Source organism: Theobroma cacao, chromosome 8 (assembly GCF_053813885.1).
Source record: "Theobroma cacao isolate CCN51 chromosome 8, ASM5381388v1, whole genome shotgun sequence".
Taxonomy (NCBI): Eukaryota; Viridiplantae; Streptophyta; class Magnoliopsida; order Malvales; family Malvaceae; genus Theobroma; species Theobroma cacao.
The window spans coordinates 24,503,665-24,510,917 of record NC_142646.1 but is presented as its reverse complement, the minus strand read 5'-3'; positions in this window follow the sequence as shown (position 1 = coordinate 24,510,917).

Sequence of the window (7,253 nt, the reverse complement as noted above, 5' to 3'; positions counted from 1 at the left end):
AAGGCCAGCAGGTACACTTCAGTCTTTACCTGTTCTTGAGTGGAAATGGGAGCATGTAACTATGGATTTTGTTTTGGGACTGCCACAGACACAGAGGGGAAAGGATGCGATTTGGGTGATCGTAGATCGGTTGACTAAGTTCGCTCACTTTTTAGCAGTCCATAGTACATACTCTATTGAGAAGTTGGCTCAGCTCTATATAGATGAGATTGTGAGGCTACATGGAGTTCCCGTTTCTATAGTGTCAGACCGAGATCCTCGATTCACTTCTCAATTTTGGTCGAAATTTCAAGAAGCTCTCGAAACCAAATTGAAATTTAGCACTACTTTTCACCCACAGACGGATGGTCAGTCAGAGAGGACTATCCAGACTATGGAGGATATGTTGAGGGCTTGTGTCATGGATTTTCTTGGGAGTTGGGATAGACACTTGCCGTTAGTGGAATTTACTTACAACAACAGTTTCCAGTTTAGCATCGGTATGGCACCGTACGAAGCTTTATATGGAAGGAAATGTCGTACTCCACTTTGTTAGGATGAAGTGGGTGAAAGAAAGTTAGTTAGTGTGGAATTGATCGATCTAACTAATGACAAGATCAAGGTTATACGAGAGAGGCTAAAGGTAGCTTAGGATAGGCAGAAGAGCTATGCAGATAAACGGAGAAAAGACTTGGAGTTTGAGGTCGATGATAGAGTTTTTCTTAAGGTGTCTCCTTGGAAAGGTAATAATTTGAATGCTTTGTGGTATTAAGTTTTATTTGATTATATTATTATGGTAAATTATGATATCTTGTTGGATAATGAAAGGTGTGATTCGATTTGCGAAGTGGGGAAAGCTTAACTCGAGATATATTGGACCATTCTGAATCATTGAGAGAATTGGACCAGTGGCTTATTGGTTAGAATTACCTCCGAAGTTAGATCGGATCCACAACGTTTTTCATGTCTCCATGCTTAAGAAATATGTACCAGATCCCTCTCACATTCTCGAAGCACCTCCGATCGAGTTGCATGACGATTTGAAGTTCGAGGTGCAACCTGTGAGTATCTTGGATCGAAAGAATCGAGTACTGAGGAACAAGAGTATTTCAATGGTCAAAGTGTTGTGGAAAAGTGCTCGAATGGAGGAAATGACATGGGAAGTAAAGCATCAGATGAGGAACCAATACCCGCATCTATTTGTCGAATCTGGTAAGTGAAATTTTGAGATCAAAATTTTACTTTTAGGGGGATAGAATTGTAAAACCCGACCCTATAAACACATGTCATGACATACATGCACTGAGTAGCATGTTATTATGCTAAGAAAGTCCTAAGAATATACGAAACCCGGTATTGTACGTAACTGTACACTTGAGTTGATTTAACCTCGAACTAGTTCAAATAGGAATCGTAGGATGAAATTTAATATTTTACAGTCCAAGAATGACTAAAAATGATTGTTTGGAGTTCGAGGGTTCATTAGGGTAAAATTGAAAATTTTGATGTTCAGGGGCAAAATCATAATTTTGCCACCCGTAGACAAAATTTGAGATTTTGAGAGAATTTAGATCAAATTTGACAAATTGGGGAATGGTATGAGTATAAGGGATGAAAAATATGTCAATAGGCAATTTTTCAGTTTTTTGAGCAAAAATGTAATTTTTCATTTTTACGGGGGCAAAAATGTAAATTTCAAAAATTACTCCACCAAGACTTTGGATAAGTCTGAGAATTTTGTCTAAGCTATGGATATGTGGGACAAGTGTATGGTAAAAGTTTGGAAACAAATGGATGAAATTTTAAAAATGGGCCAATGGAAAAGTGACACATGGCACTTTTTAATTGTTTAATATTATTTTAATGGAAAATCAACTCATTTAAACCCCATACTAAGTGCTGGCTAGCCATAAGGAAAGAACAAGAGAGAAAATAGAGAGGAAAGGAAGAAAAGAGAAAAACCAAAGAGAAACAAGAAAATTCAAAGGGGAATTCCCTTTGAATTCTCACGTTACAAAAATTATTTATGTATAGTTCTATAAAAATTGTTTTATAAGAAAATGAAATAAATTATCAAATATTTTTATTTAGTTTAATTAGCCAACTTTTCACTCTAAATGAATGATTTAGATTACAAAAATTTATTTTTAATCGGTAGTGGATATTTTTCTATCATACGTTGTATCTTTATCAGTTTTCAAAATTTTTTGGTAAAAATGACCAAAATACCCCTATGTGGCAAAAATTTTATTTTGATTGTTTTCAATCTAAAATAGTTTATATTGTATTTGAAACTCGATATTTAACAACGATTGCTCACAGGAAAGGCAAGAAACTAATTCGTTAGCCTTGCGGGGTTCCGATTAGCATTCCGGATAATGAGTGTAAATCGGGACATCGCGGCTGTTGTCATGGGCCCGAGGGAGGTTCCGGAATGTGACAGAAATTCTGATTTGCAAAAATATAAAAAAAAGTTTACATAAGAATGCATGTTTGTTTACTTGGGTACCTCGAAAATCGTTAAAGGACTGTATTATACCAAATGGTACAATTAAGTCGAATTAAGCCTCGAACTAGTCCAAATAGAAATTTTAAGATGAAATTGAGAATTTTAAAACCCCAAAATGACTTAAAATGGTGATTCAGAGTTCGAGGACCAATTTGGAGTCAAATTGGAATTTTCATGACCTAGGGGCAAAATGGTCATTTTGCCACCCGCGGTTAAAAATTGGATTGTTGGAAGAAGTTTTTGATCAAGATTGACTATTTAAAACATAATTTGACTTTGAGAAGTGAAAAAGTTTAATTTTGACATTTTTTCGAGCATAGGGGTAAAATAGTCATTTTGCCATCCCAGGGGTAAAATTGTAATTTTACACCACCCAACACTTGTCCAGCACATGAATTTTACCCAATATTATCATGGATAATTGAGGAAATTTAAGTGGTGGAGAGAGATTGCTTAATGGCTAAGTATGACACATGGACCAATGGAACGGTGACATGTGTCAAATTTATATCCATTTATTTTTTTGGCTTAAAATCAGCATAAAATCAGCCTATTTCTCTTCATATGGCCGGCCAAAGCAAGAACAAAGGAAGAAAAGGGAAGAACAAGAACCCTAAGGTGAAAATTCAAGAGAAAATTGGTGGATTTCAAGTAATCAAGCAATCAAAGGTAAAATTTCTTGATTTTGTCTTGTGATCTACCTTTCCCATGCATTCTTTTACATTTTTCATGGTTGAATCACATGATTTCATGATGGGTATCTTGCTGGCTGAACATTTAGAGAGAAGTTTTGATGCTTGATTTGGTTAGATTTTGAGATATTTTAGTGTTTTTAGTTAGTTAGTGATGTGTAGCATGAAAATCAAGCAAGAAAAATTCATGTTCTTCCATCACCCATCATTGGCCGAATTCTCCATGTGAAATATTGAGGATGATTTTGATTTTTTTAAGTGATTTGGTTAAGAATTAGTAATTTATTATGTGAGAATCAAGTAGGAAAAATTATAGTGTTGATGCACCCACCATGCCCAAAATTTCCAAGAGAAAATGTGAGGATGATCTTGCCATATTTCAAGTTATTTAATTTGTGTTTGATGATCTGGAGTATTGGGAGAAAAATCGAATAATTTGTGTTTGATGATCTGAAGTATTGGGAGAAAAATTGAATTATTTAGAGTTGAATTGGACATATTGGCCAATTAATCGAGTGATAGATCGAATTAGGCCAATACCGATTTAATTAGGTACACAATTGAATTTGTGTAAAACACCGTGTTTAGACAATAATCTGAATAATTTGCATCCCATTTCATACATTAGTATAAAGCCTGAATTGGTTTTATAACAATTTAGCACAAATGTAGTGGATGGCTTATTGTGCATTATGTCTAGGTGGTGAGCTTTCTGGCAAAAGTAAAGAGATAGTACCCGAGGATCAAGAATCAGAGTACTTGGAATTCGACTCCCGAAATAGTGAGTAACCTTATCATCATCTTAATTATCTAAAGTATGTTTTATTCGATTTTTGTGAATTTTATGGAAAATGAATTAAATGATTAATTTTTTGATTTTATAAACAAAATGTGATTTAATGAAATGATTTCATAAAATTGTTTTAAAATTGAATGATGGTTTGAAAATAGAGTAATTAGAGACTGTTTTTGTGTGTTATAAATTCATGATTCTAATTGATTGGCTTATGGCAATATTGGAATGAATGGTTGATTTGATAAATGTGTTGAAAATGTATAAATTGTTGATTTGCCTTGAAAGGCTGTAAAATAAAATAAAATAATTGCCATGTCATGCTATTGCAAATTTTATTGTATGGTGGGTTTTACTTGCTGTTGTGGGGCGGGTTTTCTGTGGACCAGCCTATTAGAGGGGCATGGATTCCAGTTATATTTTACCTCGATTAGAGAGGCGAGTAGGGTAACTCCCGAGGTATAACTTTACAGTTTCACTCCACGCAAAACCACCACGTGAGGGTGAACTCAGCCAACGCTAAGGAACGACTATGTTTTCAAAATAAAAAACATGATTTATGCGTACATAACTTTTTAACAGCCTTGGCAGACTCGGTTGGGATAGCCCTCGATCAAGGTATCCCTGATAACTGGGTATGAGAATGATTTTGGCCAGAGCCAAAGTTTTAAGAAATTCATAAGCCATGTTGATTACTCGATTTATATGAATTGATTTTATTTGGTTGAAACAAGTTGAAAGGTGATGAATTACAGTATGTTAAACTGCTTTATCTGTCTCCATTTACTCCGCTTTAGATATTTTAGATGGTATTTGTTTACTCACTGGGATTATATAATCTCAACACCCTTCTTTCCACCCATTTCAGGCTCAGGATAATCTATAGGTAGCTGATTTCATCGAGGACCACCATTTGATTTGCATCCTCCAAACTATAGGTTCACAATCTTTCTTACTTTTGGTTATTCGAGGGCCCACTTATTATTGTAAATTAAATTAAATACTCTAGCTTACTGTATTACAATATATATGAATTTATTTTGTTTTTAAGCTATAAAAATTATTTATGCAGTGTTCTAAAAAATATTGTTTTATGAGAAAATTAAATATTTTATTCAATATTTTTATTTTATTCTAATAGTCATAATTTCATTTTAAACGAATGTTTTAGACATCCAAATTTATTTTTGATTATGGAATATGTGTTTTGCACCCGTATACTACATTATTAGCTGGTTTTGAAATTTTTAAGGAAAAATGACTAAAATACCCCTGTGAGACGAAAATTATTTTTTTTTATTGTTTTAAGTTTGAAATAGTTTAAAATCTTTTAGAACGTGATATTTGGCAACGGTTACTCACAAGGGAAATGAGAAACTCATATTAAAGCCTTGCGGGGTTCCGATTGGCATTCCGGGTAATGAGTGTCTATCGGGACACCGCGGCGATTGTCACGGGTTCGAGGGGAATAGCTGGTCGTGACAGATTATGATTGAACTCATTATGTAGTCTGAATTATTTTTCTCTCTTTTACTTATGTTTGATGGATTTATGTGTTTATTTTATTTTGTTCTTAATGCTTCTAATTGCCTGATCACCAATTAGATTGAATTGGAAACCTAAGTTAAACCTTGACAAAGGAGATTTAGGTAAACCTTGAATAAAATAACATATGATCGAATACACTTAGTTGATTAGGTAGTTTGATTTGCATATAGGGTAGATATACACTTATAAGCCATACGTAACCAAAATTAGAGCACAAACTTAATGAATCTTTCTTCAATTTAATTTGCATAGAAATATAGTAAATTAATTGAGATAGGTATTTTTATGAGAAACTCGACAAAGACTTGTAAATAATTTAGGACTCTAGGTTAGCAATTTAATCCATTAAACTGAGTTAAGAGAGAAAGACAATAATTAGATGAAGTATTGAGGGATATTATAATCTTAGGTCTGGTAGTTAAGTGAGTTTTATTTACAATTTAATTTTAGTTTTAGTTTATTAGTTTTAATTTTTCTTTTTTATTTTAATTGTTTGGATAAATTTATGGTGTTATAATTTTAGTAGTTAATAGTAGGAATTAAACAATTCTCTGTGGGAACGATACTCTACTTCATTACTATATTACTTGTTAACGATACGTGCACTTGCGTGAGAAATCAACGACAAGTTTACATAAGGAACATGATGTTGGACAATCATTAAGAAGTAGAGATAGAGTTTAACCATATGTTAGTAATGGGGAACATAAGGAATATGGGGAACCTACATATGAAGAGGAAATAGAAAATGAGTTTGGAAGTTGCTTTCAATTGTAGTCATGACAATGAGTCAAGGTTTGTGGAAGAAGATCCAAATTCAAATGCAACTAGTTTTTACTATTTGTTAGGTAATGTAGATGAACCTTTGTGGTCAGGTTACATAAAGCACACAATGCTTTCAGCTGTGTCACAACTTTTAAATGTTAAGTCAGAGTTTAATTTGAGGGAATTGTGTTTTGATTAGCTGTTGAAGATAATAAAGAATATGATGCCATCAAATGAAATTTTACCTATTGACTTCTATAGAATGAAAAAAAAGGTAACAAAACTTGGACTTGGATATATCAAAATTCATGCTTGCAAAAATAATCGGATCTTATTTTATGAGGAAATTGCTGATTTAGAGCATTGTATGATATGTGGGCATCTTCGATGTAAACTGAGGAATTCAAGTGTGAAAAAGCAGAAGAAAATACCTTACAAGATTTTGCGTTACTTGCCACATATACCAAGGCTTCAAAGGCTTTGTATGTCAAGCAAAACTACTGAACATATGACGTGGCATGCACAAAACCAAAGTCATGATGGAGTCTTTAGACAACCTGTTGATGGTGAGGCTAGCAACACTTCAACCGCACACATGAGTTATTTGCAATGAAACCTTGAAATGTCAGACTAGTGTTATGTGTTGAAAGTTTCAATCTTTTTGGACTTGTTGGCTCCATTAGTTTTTGATGATAATAAAACATTCCCACTCATTTATGTCTAACTATACTACTTGACTGTGCAGGATGAAAAATGTATGCTAATAGTAAATTAATCACTAAAAGGCAAATATCAAATCTTATAAGAATGAGAAGCTAAAGTTGAGCCACAAAACAGAAGCCTCTTAGTTAGACAAAGAAAGGAGTGAGTCAACTGAAACTCAAGAATGAAGACGGTCGGTTCAGAAACAGAGATGACTTAATCGACTAGGAAGCATTGTTAGTCGACTAAGAGCTTACTGCCAGAA